We start from the raw sequence: 25,104 nt of genomic DNA on the forward strand, positions 1-25,104 counted from the left end.
TCTTCTGTAGTGTCTGAAGACAACTACAGTGTACTTACATGTAATAAATAAATAAATAAATAAATAAATAAATCTTTAAAAAATAAAAAAGATGGAGAATAAACTGTAGACTGGATAAACCCTTTCCTCCCTAAGTTGTTTTTGTTCCATGTTTTATCACAGCAATGGAAATGTAACTAAGACATTGTCTTCTTAGGTCATGACACCTTTCCATCATTTGACACTCCAGTTGAAGACCACTTCCTTTCCTCTCCACAATGGACTCTCCTATGCTGAAATATCCAGAACCGTCTTCACAGATACTTTCCTTTGACAAGTCTTCCTTTAGAAAGAAAGTGCTCTGAAGATTCACGTCAAGAGAATGGCCCAAGCTGCTATGACGAGTTTTCAAAAAAGGAAACTAATTGAAAACCTGCCATGGATAAATAGGACCTAGATCCATCTTGGAGCTCTTAATTCAGCATTGGGGAAGATGGGTTTCAAAGCTGCAGCCATGCAGATGCCCCAAGAGACATATGACTCATCAGTAGCCAAGTGCATCCACTGCATTAGGCCAGCCATGACAGCTAGTTAGCATCTAGTTAGCATCTGGATACTAGTGGAGCCACGCTTTGTTCCCTAGTCTGTTTCCTCATTGGAAGACAGAGACAAAAATATGAGACCGAAGCTGCTAATTTTCTTTTCTTCTCTCACTCTCTTTTAAAGGAAAAAAATCCTTTATGTGTCTCTGTGCTTTGCCTGCATGTATATATGTGCACCATGTGTGTGCTTGGTGCCTGTGGAGGCCAAAAGAGCACATCTGATCCTCAAAGCAGAATGGCAAACAGTTGTGAGCTGCCATATGGATGTGGGAACTGAACCTGGTTCCTCTACAAGAGCAAAAAAAAAAAAAAAATGTCTCCTCACTGCTAAGCCAAAACTCCAGTCCTCTCTACCTGTTCTTCAACATTATCTTTCACTTCAAAAGTACACTGTCATCTGAGTCATCTGAATGTTGTCAGCATAGGAGAATTCATTGCAGGGACAAAAAGCAAGTGTTCCTCGCTGTGAGCACTCTGGAGTGTCAAATGGTGAACCAGGGCCATGACCACTTGTGGAAAGAAGACAGTGCCATAGTTACTTTGCTATTGCCATGATAATACACTGACCAGATGAGTAAATGTACATTTGGAGTTAAAATAAATGCCTAAGAATAGGTGGAGATGGCTGAAGAGGTGAATGGAGAGATGATTGGAGAGATGAATGAAGAGATGAATGGAGAGATGGATGGAGAGAAGAATGGAGAGGTGGCTGGGATGATCAGTGCTCAAAGACAGCTGTCCACATTCTTTCATCTAAGGTATTGGTTCTCAAACTGTGGGTCATGTCCCGGAATCAGATATCCTGCATATCAGATACTTGCATCAAGATTCATAATATAAGCCGGGCATGGTGACACACGCCTTTAATCCCAGCACTCAGAAGGCAGAGGCAGGCAGATTTCTTAGTTCAAGGCCAGCCTGGTCTACAAAGTTAGTTCCAGGCTATACAAAGAAATACTGTCTCCAAAAACCAAAAAAAAAAAAAAAAAAAAAAAGATTCATAACATAGCAAAATCACAGTTAAGAAGCAGCAACAATGTAATTTGTTGGTGGGGAGTCACCACAATGTGAGGAGCTGCATCAAAGGGTCGCAGCATTGAGAACGACCGCTCTAAGATGAAGTTGCTGCTTCTGTATTACTCTATTTATACCACGGGTTTACTGCCTGCAGATGCATAATAAAATCATGGACTTAGAGTCACAAGCACGAGGATGTAAAGAGGCTCAGAGGTAGCAGAGGCCTTGGTGAGCACCATGCTTGACTCTTAAGAGCTGAGTGACAGTAGCCTGGGGAACAGGCCATTTGCTAAAGGAATGAGGGCCTGTCTGCCACAGCACACCAAGGAAACAGCAAGCTGTTGTCATTACGTGCACTTTGCATGGATGTTTTCTCTGACTTCACAGGACTCTCGATCCATGATACAGAAAAGGAAATTGAAATCCAAGCACTTTTTGTCTTTTGTGATATCAGGAAATGAAAGCATGGCCTCATGTGCACTATGCAAGTACTGTACCCCTGAGCTATACCCTCGTGCTCATTTTTATTTATCTTGAGATAAATAAGACAAATAAGGCTCACTATGTTGCCTAGACAGGCCTTGAACTTGCAATCCTCCTGCATCAGCCTCCCGTGTAGTTGGCATAACAAGCATACCCTAGACTGGGGAAATGCCAGAATGTGAAGTGTTTTGCTCTAGAGCACAGGGATATGTGGTGGGCAGGGATTCCTAGGATCTTTGGTTAATTTTAGATTTTATCCTTTTGCTGGGGTCTGCTACTCTGCAGAGATGAAAGCAGACAGGCCCCAGAAATTGTGCAGTGTCTCATCAATACCAATAGATTCTCCAGGCTTCATCTTTTTCTTTTTGCTTGAGACAGTCACACTCTGCAGCCAGGCTAGGCTAGTGTGGACTTCCTCATGTAGCCTAGGCTGGCCTTGAACTTGTGACAATGTTTCTGCTTTCAGGTTCCCAAGTGTTGAGTCTGCAGGTGCAAGTCACTGGGCCTGGCAGCCATGTCACTGCTGGCTGTTAAAGGGCCTTAGTTACCTTTCTCTTACTGTGCTTAGGGTTAGAAGCAATGCTGGTAGAGCAAAGGGATGGCAACAGGACACTGAGGCAGCTGCTGGAAGATCACATCTTGATTTTGCAAGTAAGAGGCAGAGAAGAAACACTGGGAATGGCAGGAGTTTTCTGAAGATTAAAGCCCACCCCCATAACACACCTCATCCAACAAATCCACACCTCCTAATCCTTCACAAGCAGTTCCATCAACTGGAGCCCCAGTATTTAAATATATGAGACTATAGGAGCCATTCTCCTTCAATCCACCATACTAGGATGTACAACAGCTATATCTTCAAATAGAGGTGATTCCAGGAGTCCCTTTCTCATCATGACTTGTTCATTGAGATATTTGTGCCTAGGCTTCCTGGCTACTTAATAGTTTGAAAATCACACTGGTTTGCCTAACAACAAATCCCCAACAAACTGCTTTTCTCAAGAGGGATCCAGGGACATTAACAAAAACTGAGTCCAAGGCTGGATTATTTGCTCTTTAAGATTAGATTTAGCCAGAACAAACTGGGTAACCTGCAGTGAATAATCTTGTTGCCCCCAGACCACTTAGCCATTGGGCCAGTAATTCCTGAGAACAGAACTCTCCTTACAATGGCTGTATAGCTCCCAGGATCCAGATACCAGTGAGACAGTCCCTTCCCCCAGGGATTTCACAGTCTGGCGGAGACAGACAAGGGACCAAGGAAAACATAAGGAAGGAAGCAATGAAAGATTCTATAGTAGGCTGGGTGAACTTCAGAGGGCCTGGACCATGGTGAGGATGAGGGGGCAAAGGCCAGGGAGGCTGGAAGAGCCAGCAAGATTCAATAGGGAAGATGCTTGTGCCAAATAGAGAGCACAGATTATAGTTCTTTAGTCCTTGGATGAGGTATGGAAGACTGAGGGAGTCAATGGGCATCCCCAGAACTTCAGGACACTCTCTAGGAGATTCCTGGGATCTTGGCTCAGCCTCCATCCAGGTCACTTTTGCTGGTTACTGCCCTGCTCCCTCCATCTCCCATACTACTGATAACAGTTTGTCCTTTAGAATGTGTCACCTCAGCTCTAAGAGGCAGAGATAGGGACATTCCACAGCTCTGTTGCCTTGGATGGACACAGTGTCTGGAAGGCAATGGCCTCACCATGCTCTGCAGTGTTGTGAACAAATGTGTTAAGTAAGTGAAAGAATGAGCAAGTGGGTCAGAGAATGGAAGGTGCAGTAAGCCGTGCACAGACACTTGTGTTATTGTCCTGATGGTTTTAGGGAGATGAGATCACACATTGTCCTGGTTAGGACACCATGACTAAAAGCAACTTGGGGAGGAAAGGGTTTGTTTGGCTTACACTTGCACATGTAGTTAGTTCATCATCAGAGGAAGTCAGGACAGGAACTCAAACCGAGCTGGACCCTGGAGGCCGGGACTGATGCAGCAGCCATGAAAGAATGCTGCTTTCTTGCTTGCTTCTCATGGCTTGCTCAGCCTGCTTTCTTATAGCTCCCAAAACCACCAGCTCCGGGAAAGTTACCACTCACCATGGGCTGGGCCCTTCTCTATCAATCATTAATTAAGAAACTGCCTTACAGATGGAGGCATTTTCTCAATGGAGGTATGACCCCATCCCCGAGATGACTCTACCTTGTGTCAAGTTGACATAAGGTAACCAGCATACACATGATCTTAGGGAGCAGAGAATGAGTTCCAATTGCTGAGAACAGAGGAAGAAATTGGGTGTTGGTGGTGGTTTTAGTGGTGTTGCCGGTGTTGTTTTTGTTGTTGTTGGTGGTGGTAGAGGCAGTCAGGACAACATGCTCTTGAGAACAGCATGTAACATCTGTTCTGGGCTTCTTCTGTATCAGATAAGGGACCGTGCTTTTCATGAAACCCTGAAACAGGGTCTGATCATAAGGCCAGGGAGGAAAGCTGGCATCCAACTTGTGCTCTTGACCTCTGGGCTCTCCCAGCTAATACACGATTGAGTGGCATGTGGTACGGGTGTCCAGGGAACCCTCAACTGGAAGCCTGCTTGAGATACATAGGGTGAAGGTATCAGAGGCCCAGGGAACAGTCTGGAGTTTATTCTATCTCCTCTCATCCCATCTTCCTTAGGTGTCTTTATTAATCCTGGGGACTTAGTGGAGAGTTGTCTCCCAAAAGAGTGGAGACCATCCTGAGAGCATGATGCTCCAACAGTGAGCTAGCCTGGGGAAACATACTGTGTCTTTTTTGTTTTGTTTTGTTTTGTCTTTTTTGGTTTTTTTTCGAGACAGGGTTTCTCTGTATAGCCCTGGCTGTCCCGGAACTCACTTTGTAGACCAGGCTGGCCTCGAACTCAGAAATCAGCCTACCTCTGCCTCTGCCTCTTCCTCCCAAGTGCTAGGATTAAAGGCATGTGCCAACACTGCCCGGCTTAACACATTGTGTCTTACCCAGCGAGCTAGCCTGGGGAAACACATTGTGTCTGTCTTTCTTCCCTGACAGAACAAGCCTATGACAGCTTCCCTGCCAGACAACATCTGTGAGTAAAGGATGCTGAGAATTCTGATGTCACCTCTATAATGGCCTGTCAGAACATCCCCTGCTTTCATGTGCCTGTGGGAATCTCTGGGGCATGTTTTCAGATCTTAAAAGATTCTATGCACACACACTTTTGAAGGTAAATCACCTGGAAAGTGGCAGACTGAGACGTCTTTGTTCCTGTTAAATGCCTCATGAGTGCCCTTTAAAAGAGAACAAAACAGACATGTTTTGATGGGAAAAACACATGAAGAATGCAGCTATTCTTTCCCCAAACAGCCATCAGCCCATCTAATTTAGGCCAATGAGGGGAAACACACCCAAAGCTCCCAGTTGACCTTCCCCATGAGGAACTTGTGTCCTGATCCTGGGCCCAGAGTGGGGGTGGGGGGTAAAGAGCCTGGCCCTGGTGACAAAGGGAAACAGCTCCCCCAGGGCTGTTTAGAAAAGATGCTGTGTCTACAGTCTGCTGTGCTTCTAGGTGAATCACTTTCTGTAGCAGTATAATAGATAATCCTGAGTCCCCTTATGGAACATTTTCTATATGTACAACATAGTTCTGTGTGTTGTACAACCAAGTTTCCTAGCCTCCCAAAAGAAGAACCAGGGCTCAGAAAGACTTAGAGACTTGCCAGGGTCACATAGAGGATGTCTCTGTGGGGACAACCAGGCAGCAAGATGCAATGCCTTCACTCAGGCTTCGAGCCCTCTGTGTGCAGTGGTTGGGTGGAGAAGCAGAGGAAGCAGCCAAGGTTTCTATGGGCCTCCAGCACATCCTGATCTGTTATGATGAGAACTGCCTGAATGTACAGTGATGGTAAATGTGTCCCTCCTACACACACAACCAACAGGAACCCATCAGCTCTGAACCACAGTACTCCATGCCAAGCACAGACTAATGGCTGTCATGCTTGGTTTCATCAACTTGTCCTGGGTTTCCATGGGGTTTCCAGGAAATTCGGCTGGTTTGTATCAACCTCTTTGAATGGGGGAAATCCCATGTTGACAAAGTGGAAGCCACAACAAATCACAGTGAAGGAGCAGGAAGCAGCTCTCTGATTTCTGACCCCAAGTGTAAGTTATCCAGGGCAGCCCTGGTCCTGAAGCTCTCTCCTTGATTCCTTAAAGGAAGGAAATGATATCCACATGGAGGAGGACTTTCTTGTAAATGACTTGCTCTGGGTGGGCATTCTTGACCAATTTACCATCTCTTTCTTGGGAGTGTTTCCCTCTCTCCTTACCCTAACTAGGGAAGTCCTATAGAAAGTCCTTAACACCCACTGAAGGGCCACCCAAGAGACAGCAGTAGGTTGCCCTGCATGCCCATGTGTGGTGATGGCATCAAAGCCAGAATTCAGAACAATCAGTGCCACACTTCCTATTATTCTGCCTCTTCATTCCCCCATAAATGTGTGCAACTCCTTGGTCTTGCCTCAGGAAGCCAGGCATGTGGTAGCCTCTCTGTGACTCCCCTTCAGCACTCCTTAGTGGGCAGGTAGGCATGAAAGCCAATGAACATATGTTTCTGTAATTAAGTCCCTTAGAATAGGACTTTGGTCTCTCAGAACAGAAAGAGCCCTGACTAATACAGAGGGATTTTAGACAGTATGCGGAATGCTGAGCAGTGTGAACTGGTAGGAAGAGGAGACCCCTGGGGGGTGTTGGAGACTAAAGGGACATCCTCATATATGTTCTGTCACCCAGAGAATCTCCTAGGTGGTCCTATGAGTGTGTTCCTGTGTTGTGTCCCTATTCCAAGTGTGGTCCTTTCTAGGAACACCCTCTAATCCTCAGTTGTTAACTGCTGATCATGTATAAGACACTGTGTGAAGACCTTATCCAAATAAGGTGCTTACAGCAACACAGAGGCAAAACCTGTATTGTTAGAAAAATCAGACTGGTTGAACCAGCTTCAGGAGTTCCAGAAGTCTGAACAGAGATATAAATGTCCCTTTGGGTGACTCTGAGAGCCCATCTGTGAGGCTGGAAGGTGACAGAAAGGACAGGCAGGGTGGTCTGGTACCTTACCAAGTTCGGGAAAAGACAGGAGAGACCCACTAAGGAAGACAGGTGTTTGCGTGTGTCTGCTTGGGGACAACTTGATTGGTGACTCTGTGAGTAGCAGTGTCATTACAGGAGAGGCTCATGACAAACATTGAGTATAATGGGCAGGTAGCTTTGTCACATGACCCTTGAGCATCAGGTATGGAGGCATTTCTTACCTGTGGGCAAAATTGGGACACAGTGTCTAGGCAGAGCTTGAGAACTGAAGGATGAGGTCAAGCCCAGCTTTGCTCTGCGACAATGAGTGTGCCACTTTGCCTTTCTGAACTTCAGAGGGCATATTAGTGCCTGCCCCCATTTTGTCTACCTACAGGTAAACCAGATAAAATCTTGTCACTCCTTGCATACCATTTGCATATCTCTTACTAAGGCAGCAATAAAAAGGTACAAAATGTGTAAGCACATTTTTACAAAAACTTGAACATATAAGTAATAGCAATTTGTGGACTGGAATGTGGGGACGATTCCGTTTTCTGGGATGACTACAAAGACAGATGGAGTTTGGGGTCTAAGTGATGGAAATAACCTTGCAGGTCTAAGTTAAACCCAGGCCTGAGGATAGGATGAGAGTTTGGACATGCTTTCCCTCCTGCATGCTGCTGCTGTCCCAAGGCAAAGCTGTCACTCAGGAAGCATGACATGTAAAACTTCATCTGTTCCATGAAAAGTCAATTGTCTCTTCCCAGACATTGCCTTCCCTGGGTGATAGATGGGAGCTATTAGCGTGCCCTTGGCAAAGACCTTGCCATGTTTTAATTCTGTCTTTCTGGCTGGACTGTCCCTGGCCCAGACCCCTTTGGGGACCCAAGTCTGGAATCTGCCGACTCTGTGGAAACTTCCCAAACTCACTTAGATCCCCAAAGTCTCTCCTGTGGGCTGTGCAGGGACCTCAGTGCCCTTGGCTCTTGTTACTCTCCTATGTGGCTTTTGTTAAATCATCTGTGATCAGAGCAGTTTATACAAAGAACTTTAACAGCAGGAGATGAAAGAAATACCTCCCTGATGTGGGCAGAGCCCTGTGCTGGTCCTTTTTTCAGAGCAAACTTGGACATCTTCACCTTGTGACCATGACAATGGAGCAAGCTGGTTGCTGAGATCTATTTGAGATCACATTCTATTTTAGTCAGCTCAGGCAGGCAGCTGTGAATAGTCTCAGTGGGACTGACTGACCATCCAGCTTCCACATAGAAAACTTTAATGCTCAAGCTAGGAAGAGGGGGGCTGGTGGGGGTGACCAGGCTGCAAGGCCAGGCCTACTAATGGCTTTTCTCTGGGAGAAGTAACATTTTGATATCACTATCCTTCTTCTTGGTAAGTTATCAAGAATGTAAGGAGGACTCTGAAGTGCTATCTCCAAGAGCAGGCATGTTCCTCCCATGGACAAACCAAATACGGCTGTCTCTTCTCCCATCTGATTTAGGCAGTTTGTTTTTATTCCCTTGCCAAGAAAGGTGCACTGTGCAGCCAGCTTAGTTTGAAACCTAAAAAGACATATTCCTTTAGCTTAGGTTATACCACCTCCATATGGACCCTGATCCTTAGAGTCTGGCTTATATAGAACATTCACAGAAGGACAACCAGACAGCAGGGAAGCACATGTGCTTACAGATGGGCGTGCACCACTTTGAAGTGATGTTAGCTCACAGAGCCAGCTGACTCTTGTTTGTAAGGTGTTCGTGGAGAGCCTACCAAACAGATAGTTAAAATGGTGAAGTATGACAGAACACAGGCCACACCTCCTTTCTGTAGTGGTTTTAAATAGAAATATCCCCTAGAGCAGTGCTTCTAAATCATCCTGATGCTGTGACCCTTTAATACAGTTCCTCATGTTGTGGGGACCCCCAACCATAAAAGTATTTCACTGCTAATTCATAACTGTAATTGTGCTACTGTAGTGAATCATAATGTAAATATCTTATATGTGACTCGTATTAAAAGGTCATTTGACTCCCCCAAGTGTTCACCACCCATGGGTTGAGAATCACTGCCCTATAGGCTCAGGGATTTAAACAGCAAATCTCCAGTTGGTGGTGCTGTCAGAGGAAGTTTAGGAGGTATAGCTTTGCTGGATCAAGCATAGAATAGGGGTGGGATTTCAGAGTTTATAAATGCTCCCCACTTCCATTTCTGCTCTTCTCCTCTTTCTGAATGGAGTTGAAGATGTGATCTTTCAACCTCCTCTTCCTCAATCTGTGCCTGTCACTTCCTGCTGTGCCTTCCTGCCATGAGAGACTTGTATCCCACTGTAGCTATGAGCTAAAACAAACCCTGTCTTCCATGAGTTGTTTTTGGTGAGGGGTTTTGTTATAGCAACAGAAAAGCAATGAACCCACTTTCCCTTTCTATCATCCCATGGGATCTGCTTTCTAAGGAATTGATGGGGAAAAACACATAACATAGATTTTTGCTTCTGTGAGGCTTAGTGTGCCAGCTTAGTCTTATGATCTTGGAAATTCCTCCTTCTTACTCCATGGCTAGATATGCAATGATAGACCTTGCTTTCTCTCTGGAGAAACATAAGCAGCATCTACTCCCTCCTCCTAAGGCCCCAATGACAAACCAACATATGTTTCTACTGAGTATCATCCAGGAGAACCAATGAGTTTACTGAGGTTATGTCCTGGTTAGTTTTTTCTCAACTTGACACAAGCTAGAGTCAAACAGAAAGAACCACAATTGAGAAAATGCCTCCATCAGATTAACTATACGCAAATCTGCAGGGTTTTCTTGACTAATAATTGAGAGAGGATGACTCAGCCCGCCATGGATAATGTTCCCCTAAGCACATGCTCTTGAACAGCATAAGAAAAGAGGTTGAGTAATCCATGGGAGCAAGCCAGTAAGCAGCATACTTCCAGGGCTTTTTTTTTTTTTTTTAGTTCCTGCTTCCAGGTCTCTGCTTTTAGCTCCTTACCCGACTTCCTGTCATGATGGACTACAAGCCGTAAGATGAAATAAACCCTTTCCATCCCAAGTCACTTCCTTTAATGGCAGTCTATCCCACCAATAGAAAACAAACTAAGCAAACTATTTCCTTACAGTGTGGGGGTGAAGAGTTACAAGCAGGTACACGGGTGACCCCTAAGAAGGAACACTGGAAACTCTTCACACAGCACATCTGACACATCCCATCTAACTACATCCCCTCCACAGTCATTGTGCTTTAGTAATCCGTAAGCTGCAGACTAAGTACAATTAGGGCAGAATTGAATTAAATGCCTGCAAGGAGAAGCTGGAGTCTCTCCCAAGGATCCAGGGACTCCTTTTCTGAGGGAAGGTCAACATTCCACAGGTTGCTTCTGATGGTCTCTTGAGAGAATGCATGGTTGATCTGATAAAGATGGTGTCTGTTATTGGTCAGAGGGCTGTGTTCTACAACAATGTTCACCTGCTAAAGGCCCTCTGGCCAGCATTCCAGTACCAGTTTTCCTGCTATTCAGCTTAGTCCTTGGGATCAAGCCCTCTGGGTTGGGGTCAGAGATCAGCTCCATTAACAGTAGCAGCAATAGGTGTGGGACTGAAGGACCCAGGTCTATCTTCTGAAGGCTCCTTTCTACTTCTCATGCCGGCTGTTCTTCATTTTGAGTACAGCACTTTGGTAAGCTTGAAGACAGAGGTTTGGACACCAGTGTTTTAGCACCAAAAAATTTTCTCACCCAGTAATCCCGTCTTTTTTTTCTTTCTGAGAAAAGAGAATGATCCCCTGAATTTGCATACATATGTGGTATGTGTGTGATATATACAGATTAATAATGATAAAAGTGATAAAATAATAATTTTTAAAGTGTAAATGAAATAAAAATATTAGAAAAGGGGTCCTTCATGAACATGGTGAGTGGATGAATGAAGAAATGAGTGAAAGAATGAGTGAATCTCAGTTTTCAAGGATTCGTACATAGAAATCAGCTTACCATTTCAGCAAAGATGTTACGTGCATTCCGAGTTCGAGTCCCAACCTGCTTCTTCCTAAACTGATTAATCTCAACTAAAGACTGACAGGATTTAGTCACAAATTCAGTCAAGCTTCTCACCCAAACACCCCTTCAGGTTTTCAAACCTCACAAGCTTTACTATGTGTAGTCTCAGGGGAGCTCTTTTCATCATGGAGAAGTTACCTGTTTCTCTTATCTCCAATGTCACCCATAGGCTACGGAGCCCAGGAAATCTGCAGGTCGAGCTTGCCAACTGTGAAAGACAAGGGGACCCTTCCTCCCCATAGTTCCATGTCACACAGTCTGCATGGCCTTCTGCCCTGCTTCACTCAAGCCTACTGTGAGTTTAAACCTCCCATGTAGGTCTGTGTTCAAGAGACTTCTATTCCAAATCATGCAATATTGGGAGAATGCTCAACCCCCCCCCTCCTTGGGCGAAGGAACAGCTCAATGGCAGAGTGCTTGTCTGGCAAGCTTAAGACCCTGGGTTTGACTCCCCAGGACAACAAGAGCAACAGCCAAACCTAACCAAATCAATAAAAATAAGCCCTCTTTCCCTTTCCTCTAGAAGCCTGTTTGTGGAATATTGAGCAACACACAGGGTCCACCTATCCTTTACAAGAATTTTGGGTCTTAGATGGCCAGGGTCCTCCAGTAGAGAAAGACCGTGAATAAAGGCATTTTCTATGATTCAAAGGAGGACATTTCTGTATTCTCACCACACACACACACACACACACACACACACACACACACACACACACACACACACACACAAAAACACCAGTATAAATGTATCCATTCAAAGAATACAATTAAATCAAGTGCTGGGTTTTAGGGACATAAAGCTGAAAGGATTATATACCTGATCTGCTGCAAACTCATCTAGTGACAAAGACAGACCTGTGAGTGGAAAATGCTGTGTGTCACTCACTTTTACATCACTGTGACAAAATGAAAGAATCAATTTAGGAGGAAAGAGTTAGTTTTTGGCTCATGGTTTCTGTCCATGGTTGCTTGGCCCTGTAGCTTTGAACATCTAGCAGCTTAGTGCATCATGGTAGCAGCATGTAGCAGGTTTACCATGGCAGAGAAGCAGGGAGGGGAAGGGGAGCAAGGTCCCAACAGAGCCTCAAAGGCATGCTCCCAATGATCTAACTTTCTTCCTCAGGCCACACCTGGAGGAGCAATTCTTCAAAACTTGGGTCTTTGGCAGACATTTCACATCTAAACTACCACATGCTATACCAGAACAAGGTGCCTTGGGAAGTGTTGAAGATATGCTCAACATGAAAAGGGAAGGAGTACTCTTGAATTTTAAAGCTTGCAAGCTGAGTTTTGAACTGTGGGAATGAATTCATCAGGTAGACTGAAGTGGAAGTCAGCCCTAGTGGATGAAAGGTTGGTTGGCTTCTGTTAAGTGCAGAAGATCATGTGGTAATCTGGGTTCAAGGCATTCTTTTTGGTTTTTGTTTTCTCGAGACAGTATCTCACTATGTAGCCCTGGCTGACCTGCAACTCACTATGGAGATCAGGCTGGCCTCAAACTCACAGAGATCTACCTGCCTCTGCCTCTCATGTGCTGGGATTCGACATGTACCACTATGCCTGGATTTCAAAATGTTCTTTCATTTCATTTCTTGAAGTGGTTTGGTGACTTTCCATGAGCAGACAACCTGAGTTTGATCCTGTGATAAATCATGGGAAGAGAGAGCAACCAATTCCTGCAAGTTGCCTTCTGACCTCATGCTAGGGCAAATGCACACTCCCTTATATGTATGCTCCATCCCCACCCCTTCCCAAACACTAATTGTGTAATGATAAATAAAGCAGGAACTGGGGATGGAGAGATGGCTCAGTGGTTAAAAGCAATGACTGCTCTTCCAGGAGTCCTGAGTTCAATTCCCAGCAACCACATGGTGGCTCACAACCATCTGTAATGGGGTCTGATGTTCTCTTCTAGTGTGTCTGAAAACAGATACATTGTACTCATATGCATACAATAGATACACCTTAAAAAAAAAGCAGGAACTTAATGAGGAAATGCCTGAGTCAATAGACTATGGCTCAATCTCTGGGTACAAGCAAGGTTGGAGGAGAAGTGAGGCAGCACAGTCAGGCATTCTGGGCCATGAAGGATCTCTTAGAGCATATTGAAGAATTTAGGATTTATTTGTAGACAGTAGGGAGACCCTGGAAGATATTGAGCCACTTAAAACTACATTTGCTTTTTAGAAGGATCACTATGGGAAAGAGTTTGGCATCCAGTAAACAGGGTGATTGGAAAGTTGATTAACCCAGAGATGGGAAGATTTATTATAAAATAACACTTGCAGATGAGTAGAGACATAAATGGATAAGGGCACAGTGGGAAATGAGTGCTCAGGACCACAGTGCCCGTGGATAATAAACTGAAATATCCAATCCAATGACACGTGGATTCGTTACCAACTGATTGTCATTAGTTGAAGAGGAAGAGCCCGGAACGTGGTGCTGAAGCATCTGCTTAGAGAACTAGAGGGAGAAGAAGAAAGACAGGGAACAGTGGACAAGAGAAGTGTCCACTCCCTGTGGGTTGGCAGCCACTGGGACCTCCGTGAAAGTGAGCACGTTTTACTGCCTCAAGTAGTTAATCTGACAAGGGACCTGTTGAAGTCAGGGGTACCATTACTGTGCTGAAACAGCATGACTAAAGCAACGTGGGGGAGAAAAGGGCTTATTTGGCTTAGGCTTCCACCTCACGGTTCATCATCAAAGGCAGTCAGAACAGGAACTTGAGCAGGGCAGAAACCTGGAGGCAGGAGCTGATGCAGAGGTCATGAAGGAGAGAGTGCTAGTTATTGGTTTGCTCCTCCTGGCTTGCTCAGCCTGCTTTCTTATAGAACCCGGGACCGCCAGCCCAGAGATGACAGCACCCACAATTGACTGGGCCCTCCCCCACCTAATTATGATATTGCCTTAATTTCTTCCTTAAGAAAATGCCTTACAGCTGGATCTTATGGAAGCATTTTCTAAATCTAAATTTCTCCTCTCAGATGACTCTAGCTTGTGTAAAGTTGACATAAAACTAGCCAGGACAGCATCTGTAGGGTCTTTTGCTCTGTTGAGATCAGACTTCAGACAAGTGAGAAGCCTGCTTATATGGGCTATGAGTCCCCTGAGACATGAAGGATGGAGGTTACTCCTGACTAGCCATCAGTGCTCTTCCTGGTTCACTGTAGTGAGCAGCATCTTCCAGGGGTGCTATTTGTTCCTAAAAGCTTCATACTGGATCGCTATGTCATCTTTTTTGGAACAAGGGACAAGGACCACATTGATCAGCTGGCAACCCTGCTGTCAAATCCCTTGGTGTTGGCCTTGCTAGGCTCCCATCTCCAGCGAATTACTCAGAGGGACCCAGAGAGCCTACCTAACCAGACATTTCTACAGGTCTGGCCCATGCAGGGGCCTTCTTTGCCACACTCAGGGGTTCTATCCAGTGGAGGGTTCAGGGCATGACCCTGGGAAGGCTGGGAGCCCCTAGGAAACTTTGACCAGGATAGGAGCTAGCTGCTTCTGCGTTCACTTCTTGGCACTAGTAAGTGGGACTCACCAAAATGCAATGCAGTGTGAGCCAGTGAGATCAGCATTGGCTGTGAAGCCCAAGCTGAGTGGGAGAAGTCAGGAGAGAGAGGAAAGGAGAACTTGAAGAAACAGAACCGGAATGTAACCCTGTTTTTAAAGCACTAACAGGAAAGGGAAAGTTTGGGGGCAAAGTGCCTTGCTCCCCACTGCTGTCTGGGGGGATTATGCCCAACCCTCAGGCTGCTAGAGTTAGTTTTCCAAGCAAATCAAAAAGCCTCAGGAAAACATTCTATAAGCTTTTTGCAAAGAAAGCCCCCCACAGGGCATCAGACACTAGGAAATCCACTGCACTGTGAAAACAGTTTGTAGGGACTAGGTCGCCTCTGTGATTTCAGCATTGCTACCACTTACAGGTAGCTCAGAATCCTACAAGCAAATCCCTCTGCCTGATACACATACCAGGAGAGCAAAAGAGTGATCCACGCATGGATATTAGACACTTTCAGCTCCACTGGGAACGTTTTAAGAGAAATACTCTTAAAAGTATTTCTCATTATATTTGTGTGAGCATGTACTAATGTGGAAATCAGAGGGCACTCTGCAGGACTTGGTTCTCTCTTCTACCATGTTGGTTCTGAGAACTGAACTTAGGTCACCAGGCTTTGTGGCAAGTGTTTTTCCCTACTTTTTGGCCATGTTGATTCTCGAGTCATTATTTTGTAGATGGATCCTCAGAGTTTTGCTGGATTGTGGGCTCTGGAATGGGCTCACTGCTCACTTACCTCCAAGAATGACCCCCTGCCTGCCTACACTCAAAAAGAAATTCCCAACACTCTGGCTTTGAGCTTCTCCACCTAACTGCCACATAAAGCTTCAGAATTTTGTTTGATGGAAAATCCTGGAAATCCTATTAAGCATACAAGCTACCTGAGCTCCTCTCCTGAAGACTAATTTTAAAGGTCTAAGTAAGGCCTCCCAGAATCTAGATTTGGAAAATGAGGTCAGGGCAAGTGTACTTATTGGGCAAGCATGACTTGAGTTCAAAGCCTAGCACACATGTGGAGAGGAAGTTTAATTCAGCAGCATGGCAGCCCTGGCAAGGGATCACATCCAAAGATATCATCATGGCTTGGACCATGGTCATTGCAACCATAGCCCCAGTCGGCTAAAAAAGATGCTGAAGACTATACCTATGGCAACCCAGGAGTGGAGAGGCCTAGGCTGGCCATGAGAAAGGACCCAGCATTCTGAACAGGTGGAGACAGGAGGTTTTGCTGGACTATTCTGTGTGTTGGAGTTTATAGCCCATCCTTGGATAATACTTCTGAAATAACGTGGGACTGCTGTTGATGGAATGAATCCTGAGGTGAGCACCCACATGGCACTGTGGGTGAACTGTCTGTAACTCTAGCTCGAGGAGATTGAACATTCTAACACAGACATTCATGCAGGTGAAATACCAGTGTGCTTCAATGAAAACGAATATTTTCTTAAAAAAAAAAAAGAAAACTATTGTGGAAAAATGAGGAAAAAAGATAGACATGAGCTCTCAACTGCTGGTCATGGTGGGGGTTTTCTCAGCAGTAGGAAGTGACTAATATGACTGCTGTCCTTATGAATGAGAAAAGTGGAATGCTTGCCTAGTTCCAACTACGATGTCCTCTCATTCTGTGGCCTAACAAGTCCCATGCTCCCTTACCAGACCTTCCCTTACATTCGTTCTATCTTCATCTACTTATCCAGCTAATCTTATCTTCTAGTATCTATCTGTCTCTATTAAGTACAGATCTCCTGTATGACAATCAATCTCTGTGATATCTTCTTCTATGATCTAGATGTGTCATCTATTTCATCTGCATTTTGGTTTTCTTTTATTTTTATTTTTTCAAGACAAGCTTTCTCTGAATAGCCCTACCTATCCTAGCACTCAGTATTTAGATCAGGCTGGCTTTGAACTCACAAACATCCTATTGACTCTGGCCCCTGAGAACTGTGATTAAAGAATCAAGCTACCATGCTCGGCTATTTTATTTATCTATTGTCTTTATTATCTACCTAGCTCTGTCTTCTCTTTTATTATCTCTTCATCTACGGGTCATGTACCTTATTATTCCCTATCATCTATAGAGAGTATGGTATCATCCATCTCTCTTCTATTGTCTTTTACCTATCACCTATATCATTATTTTCTATCATCTTGTCTGTCTATCTATCTATCTATCTATCTATCTATCTATCTATCTATCTATCTATAATTTATCTATCAATCTATCTATCTGGTCATCTGTCTTCTATTAACCACCACTATCATCTATAATCTATATTTGTCAACCATTATCTACTTTCCTATTTTGTGTTATTGGGGATGAAAACAGGGCTTCCTGGGTAAATTTATTTACTTATTCATCTATCTCTTTTTGTATATGAACTTGACACAAGCTGGAAGAGTGAACCATAATTTTTAAGAAATGCCTCCACAAAACTGACCTGTAGGCAAGAATTAGTGACTATTAGGGTTAGGCCCTACCCATTTGGGCACCTCTGGGCAGGTGGTTCTGGAATGTATAAGCAGGCCAAGCAACTCATGAGGAACAAGCCAGTAAGTAGCCCTTCTCACTGGCCTCTGCTTCAGTACCTGCCCTGAGTTCCTGCCCCTACTTCCTTTAATAAGGAACAGTGATGTGGAAGCAAAAGATGGAATTAACCCTTCCCTTTCCTTCCTAATTTGCTTTTGTTCTTTGGTTTGTTCGGGGTTGTTTTGTTTGTTTTTGGAGACAGAGACCAGTTTCTCCATGTAGGCCCAGCAGTCCCAGAACTCCCTCTGTAAACAAAGCTGATCTCAAACTCAGAAATCTGCCTGCCACTGCCTCCCATGTACTGGATGAAAGTTGTGTACCATCACTGGCTTTGGTCATGGTGTTTTGTCTCAGCAACAGGAACCCTAACTAAGACATAGGGTTTGTTGCATGCTAAATAGTCTACGATTTCCACTGAACTTTACTTTGAATTTTTAGTCATTCCTAAGTTTTTTTAAGCTGTACCCCAACCCATTTGATTTACAATTTTGATTGTGATAATATCTGTAGATGGATATACACACATTTTCATATATGTATATATGTATATCTCCAGATATGTATTCTCTAGCTATCCAAATCATATACTTTATATAACCCGTACGCAAGTTTGTAGGGCATTTGCTTAATTAGTGAGTAATTAATTAGTGATTAATTAATTAGTCAGTGATTAACATGCAGTTGACTGTGCCAGCTATTTTTCAGCAAAGCTTTTAGGAAGTCCCAAATTGGTCTTGGAGGAGACACATGATGAGAATTAAGAATCCAATGAAAAGTTAGTGCTTGGTCAGGAGGGAGTCTTCCAAAGCTCTGATAGGCTCCTAAAACCCAGCATCCAACAAAAGCTTCTAATTCTTGCATTCTGGGGCCTGTAGCTCAACATAATACCCATCTCCATTGCTTGCTTGCTTGCTTAGCAGTAGTCAGCAAGGCCATCACTGACTGGAGCCCCCTTTATCTGGAGCCCACTGTGGTTCCCACCTTTACTTCCTTGATGTGTGCTACCAAAGCACACCCATGTATAATTTGATAACGAACCCTGCAATTTTGTACAAATAGCATAAGCCAACATGTACCTCACACAGGAGGCAGGGGAGTTGACCCTGGGGCTCGGAAGCTAGGGGTTTTTTAAGAAGCAAAGGGTTAAGGGTACAAGGAATTTTGACAAAGGTACAGGATTGGTTCATTTAAACATTAACAGAAAGATTACATGTCAGCAAAAAAAAGGGCATCAGGACTTTGTTCCGGTGGGCTTGGCGCTTATCTTTGTTCACATAACAACCAGTTGATGTATGACTTTACCCGGCGCCAAGAGATAATAGACAGAGGGGAGGTTCTGGCCAGATGGTGTTGACTCAGATAATAAAGCCCTGTTTGTCCTTGCATACCTTTCCATCTTTACAGTCAAGATGTTCTTAGGAATGCCTTAACAACAGCCCTGCCCTGGCATGCCTGGGCCTGCTCTGCTTTGTTCTCAGCCCCAGGCCAGGGCTCCTAAACAACTCAAAAGTTAAAATATTTCATCTTCCTTCATCTGCAGCACAGGCTTTCTTTTCTTTGAGGGCAGGACGCTAACCCAGGTAAGGCCTTCTTTCTCACAGCTAACAAATTCCCACCTCAGGGCCTTGGCTCTCTACATTCCTTTGTAGGACTCTCCCCAGCCCCTTAGGCTCAGCTGTTTCTTCTCTTTATCTCAGACTTAGCTCGAAAGTTGCTTCCTCTAGGAAGCCTTTTCTGACTGCCACTGCTGATGTCCTGCCCCTGGCCCAGTTATTATTACGTCACCTCATTTTGTTTCTCTCAACAGGACTCACAGGAGGACTGGAGATGTAGCTCAGTGATAGAGTCCTTCTCCAGCATGCACAAAACTCTGAGTTGTAACTCCACCCACCCCCGCCCCTGCCCTGACCCCAGAACAAAATAAACTGTGCATAGACTGTATTCCCACATATGAGAGGTAGAGGTAGGAGGCTCAGGAGTTCAAGGTTATCCTTAGCTATGTATCAATTTAGAGGATAACCTGGGGGACACTTGAGCCTAAACACATACACACACAAACACAACTTCAAAATGACACATTAATATGATAGAGACCCAAACCTCTGATTTTTCTTAGATTAAATCCCAATGCTACAATAGTGTTCACACACTTTGAAATAGTAGCCTTCTGACAAGATGAGAAAACAAAGTCCTTGTTTTGATGTATCCCCGTGTAAGCTAGAAAAACCTCTCTCAAAAGTTAAGTGCAAAGGAGTTAGCTCAAGGTCTCCCTAAGACTTGGCAGGAGTGAGTTCTGCATTTCTACCAGACTTCCAGGCCACTGCTACTCTCCAGACCACTGTTGGCACACCACAGATTGAGGCAGGAGTTCCTTTATTCATATGGAACTGTGTTCATGGCTGTCATCTTGAGCCTTAGGCTTCCAACATGGAGGAGGAGGCTTGTAAGTTACTGTCTGATTGGGGGCAGTGTGGGGAAGTGCAAGGTGGTCCAATCACCACCCTCCCAACCAGTATGTTCATTCCTCTGTAAATAAGTTTCCCAGACTACTTGAGCAGCTTGCCTAACCTATCATGGGTGAAGACCCCATTCTGTCTTGGCAGATGGCAGACCAATGACTTTCTCAGTAAGGATTTCATGTCGCCTCTCATTCTGCCTTCCAAAAGCTAAGTGGTGCCATGCAATTAGTTTTCTAGTAATGGTTAGGGAGTCCATAGAAAGACCCAGTCTCAAAAAGACAAATGAAATTTATGGAAGTCCTACTCTGTGTCTGCCCCATTTTAGAGCTTCCCAGAAGCTGAGTAAAAGAGGTGAGCATCAAGCAGCAGATGCTGGGCCTGGTGAGCTGGCTCAGTGGTTAAGTGTGCTGACTGCTCTTCCAAAGGTCCTGAGTTCAAATCCCAGCAACCACATGGTGGCTCACAACCATCAGTAACAAAATCTGAGTGTCTGATCCAGCTCTCTTCTGGAGTGTCTAAAGACACACTACAGTGTACTTACATATAATAAATAAATATTAAGAAGCAGATGCTTTAGCGATAAGTGCAAATCGTTCTATAATGGAAGCTTCTAGAACAGATTGGGGTTGAGATGTATTGTAAGTTCAGTGAAATGAGTGCTCTCACCTTGTCTGACTCAATTTTTGGCCAAAAACCAATCACTTCGCATGTCAGCTAGGATGGAGACAGGCAGAGAAAAGTGTGGTAGGCGTCTCATTGTGCACCAAGATCTATTATTCTTATTCTTATTAATAATAATTCTTTTTTCTACAGTCCAGTCATTATCCCCCTCCTGGTCTAACCTCTGACAGTTTCTCATCCCTTTTCTCTTCCCAGTCTCCAAAAGGATGTCCCTCCCCACTGCCCCCATGCACCAAGACCTTAGTGCTGTGCTCTGCTCTGTTTCTTTTCTGCTGCCTTGCAGATTCTCTGTCTAATGCTTCAAGAAAGGAGAGTAGCCAAGATCACCAATTTTTCCCAGACAGGCTGAGAAAGAATTGAAAATAACTGGACCCTCAGGCTCAGGTTTGGGGTTGATTCTGAAAGATGACCAAGACACTTTCCAAGCAGTCAAGAAAAAGAAAGTGTTCCAGGCCAAGGATTTGGTGCGAGGGTATGAAGGTGTGTGAAGATGAGGAAGCTCACGACAATGTTCCAGGGTCAAAAGTTAGCTAGCCTGTCCTACAGGAAGCCAATGAGGAGCAGAGCTGCTCTCAGTGGGGAAACACAGAGGGGCGCTGTGAGCTTCGGGGAGGGGCAGCTTGAAGTCTCAAGGATGTGGCTGACACTCTCTGCTGAGCAGGTCTAGTGTACTGCAGATGCTTTAGTGTGGGGCTCTTGGGTGAGTGTAGCAACTTCTCAACTCTCTACAGGTGAATGAATGGTGTGGTCAAGAAAGTTTCTCAGGGGAAGAGAGGTAAAGGTGGGTCACCTGTGAGGAGCCAGTGACAGGTTGGAGTGTGAGTAATGGTGTGGAGTTGTGGTTCTAGATTCTCCCTGGCCTCGCCATTTGGGGGTGTGCTTGATCATCCCTGGGGTGTCCACTGCATACATCCACAATTTCACCAACAGGAGCAAGGAAACAGAGCTGCTCAAGTTCAGTCTCAAGGGCCTGAAGAACATTGACTAAGGAAGTATTTTCCTGGCTGAGAAAAATCACTCAGCTATGGTCATCTGTTCCTGTTAGAAGGCTATGCAGCATATTATATACTATGCACATGTTATGAAATGCTCAATAAAAAAGTTTCCCAGTTATTCATGTCTGAGTCCCACAGAACCTGTCAAAGATATTTTTAGTGGAAGGCCCCTACACAGGCAGGCAGGTTTTGGAGGTGCTTAGAGGTCAGAGGGTAGCTGGGAGAAGGGTTGGGGGAAGGGCTAGAGTAGAATCAAGAAGTTCACTTTTATTTCATAGTCAATAGAAAAACACTGGAAAAATGGCTGCCCCATCTAAAGGAGAGGGAGAGAAACCTATGAATGCATCCACATGCTGAAGGAAGAGGGATTTTTTTGTTTGTTTTGTTTTCTAGAAATAGGATCTTACTATGTCTGACTTCTAATAGGCTCTGCTGCCCAGAATTTGTAGCTTCAAATTCCTAAGCTTCCCACTTAGCCTCACCAGTGCTGGGATCACAGGCATGCACCACCACACCCAGCTATGAAGAGAGTGCTGTGATCTAAGAAAAAAAATAAAGTATTGCAAGCACTCTTTAAAAGCTTTAGCAAAAGCTATCTGCATGTGGAGTGCTAATTAATTTTTTTTTTTGGTTTGTTTTGCTTTCCCATGAAAACAAACCCTGCCCTCTGCTGGCACTCGTTTGTATTATTCTAAGTGCATGAAAACAACAAATGGCATTCCCTTAATTGCTGAAAGACAAATAATAATTATTAACACTAGTTGCCTTGCTTGCATTTCAGTGTATCGGGCTTTAATCCTATATGTATTTAATTCCAGGAGCATGAATCAGAGTTGGGAGGGCCACTGCTCTGCCTGTTGGCAGGAAAGATAGAATTGTATTCAAAGTGGGCTGGTAAATATTGAAAGCCTAGGCTCTGAAAATAGATGTGTGTGTATATCCATAAATAAACTTACTTTATGTTTGCTAACTTACAGACTGGACAGCACACAGCCTGCAAAGCATTCAGAGATATCTGCTACTCTATAGCGAAGCCTGTGTAGTTAATTGATTCTCATAGATGCTTCCATTGATTTTTGCCAAGTGCTTGCATAAATACCCAATCTGCAGTTTAACCATGCCTGGACAAAATAAGATGTAGAAGAAATGCTTATTATCCAACTCAGTCAGCAAAGAAGTAGCTGCTGTCATTGACAGAGGAGTTTTTTTTTTTTTCTGACACCAATGTCAGTTGGCATTTATTTATGTTAATGAGCAAGAAAGGCTGGTAAAGATGTCTGGTGCAACTTCATCTGCCCATGACAACTGTGGCCTCCTTGCTATAACATAGAGGATTGGCAGCTTTTTTCCACAAACATCTTTGCTACTCACAATGCAGTGGCTCAGATGTGCCTGCCTATGAATGTAATCCTCAACAAATTCATAACACTCCCTTGCCTTGTTTGGCTTAGACAATCAGTTAAGCAAGAAGTCCAGTCACGATCAACGGCTGCCCATTTCTCTAGTGTAAATACTCCTACGAAGCAATTTCAAGCTGCCAGACTATGGAACTGGGAAGAGATGCACAGTGACATACCACCATGTAGTATTTCTACCACATACACAAATTCCCAAATCCAGCTTTCCTGACTGTGTGGCAGAGCTCACCTGACTAGCCACCACAGACTCCAGTTTAAGGCTCCTTTATCTAGGACTGTCTATTTTATTTCAGCACTGAGAGTCTACAGACTTTATTAAGATGACAAAATAAAGTCTTTGTGTGTTGTTCTGTAAAATAAGCTTAGGATAGATTTGCTTGTCATTCATTTTCTAAAGTCAGTCATAAAGATGATCCAGAATACACACATTGTCAAATGTTGAGGCCTAAACTGGGCATGGTCACACTTACTTTTAATCCCAGAACTCAGGAATGTAGAGACAGGCAAATCTCTGTGAGTTTGAGGCCGGCCTGGTCTACAAGAAAATTCCAGGCTATCCAGGCTACAAAGTTGACCCTGTCCCAAAAAATAAGAACAAATTCATTTGTCTGGGCCCAAGGATGAGCTTCCTAAGGTATTTTATTTCTTTGCAGAAACAAACACAAAACGTGGATAGTGGGATCATGAACACTAGAGCAGATACTCGTGGTGTAGACATGAGCATATCTAGGGCATAGCTCAGTGGAAGAACCCCTTTTAAAGTGGGGATGATTCAGAGGTTGAGAGCAGGTTCAACTCCCAGCACAGAAGTTTACAATCATCTGTCATTCCAGTTCCAGGGGATGTGATGGCCTCTCTGGTCTCTGAGAGCACTGCATGCATGTGGTGCACAGACATAAATGAAAGCAAAACAGCCACATACAATAATGACAAAAACTTTAAAATGTGTGTGTATGTGTGCATGTATATGTGTGCACATGTACATGTGTGTGTGTGTGTGTGTGTGTGTGTGTGTGTGTGCATTTGTATGTGTGCACTTGTATATGTTTGTGCATGCCTGTGAGTGTGTTTTAAAGATAGGGGTGTGGTGGAGAAATGATGACTCGGCAGTTAAAAGTACTTGTTGCACCTCCAGAGGAATGGGGTTCAGTTCCCAGCTCTCACATGGTGGCTTACAACTATCTGGCCGGGCAGTGGTGGCACATGCCTTTAATCCCAACACTTGTGAGGCAGAGACAATTGCATTTGTGTGTTAGGGGGCAGCCTGGTCTACAGAGTGAGTTCCAGGACAGCTAGGGCTATACATGGAAAACCTGTCTCAAAACAAAACAAAACAAAACAAAACAAAACAAAACAAAACAAAACAAAACAAAACACCAAAACAAAAAAACAAAACACAAAACCCAAAACAACTATCTGTATTTCCAGTTCAAGGGGATCCAACACCCTCTCTGATCTTTGGGCACAGCAGCAATAGATTGACACCCAGATCTAAATTTCCATCTGTGTTATAATTGTGTGCTGCCAAATCCTTCCCTGCCTCTGTCCCCAAAGCACAAACCGTGAGGTGAGTGATCCACACATGTGGCTGTCTCTCACCTTGGGTGTAAATGGGTTGCTTTCACAACATTATCTGGGGGCAAGTACTCTAGGAGGTGGAGGAGAAAGTCCCAGTGAAATTTCCCTGTTCACATCACGGGTCCTTGTGGGTGTCCCTATTTTATTGCATTGTTTACCACAAAGTTCCTTTAATACTCAGATCTGTTCATTCCCAGAATTATCATTTACAAGTTAACTGCAAGCAAACTGGAACTGTCTGTGTTAAACCAGCCAAGCCTCCAGAAAATTTCAGAGTTGAGAACATTACCTTTTCCCTTGGCTGGACAGTGAGAAATCTCAGGTTCTTGGGAATAACTAGAGCCAGAACATTCCTCTGGAAAATGGGCTGTTAGCCAATCTTACTGGGCACCAGGCATGGGCTTTTCTATCCGTCTTCCTTTGGTTTCCTTAGATGAATGGAGTAAAGGATGAAGCTTTAGTTGGCTCACAGGATTAGAGGTTTCTGTCCTTTGGTCTTGATTGTTTGGGGCCTGTAGGTGAGGCAAGACATCATGGAGGAAGAATACAGGGGAGGGGAGATGCTCACGGCATGACAGAGGAGAATCAGAGAGAGGATAGAAGCCAGACTTCCAGCATTTTCTTCCCTGAAAGGATCTAGTAACACTTCCCCAACAAAGGCCTGTCTGCTAGCTTCCATTACC

The sequence above is a fragment of the Mus caroli genome, unplaced genomic scaffold (genome assembly GCF_978045245.1).
Source record: "Mus caroli unplaced genomic scaffold, Mus_caroli_1 scaffold_14, whole genome shotgun sequence".
NCBI classification, from domain to species: domain Eukaryota; kingdom Metazoa; phylum Chordata; class Mammalia; order Rodentia; family Muridae; genus Mus; species Mus caroli.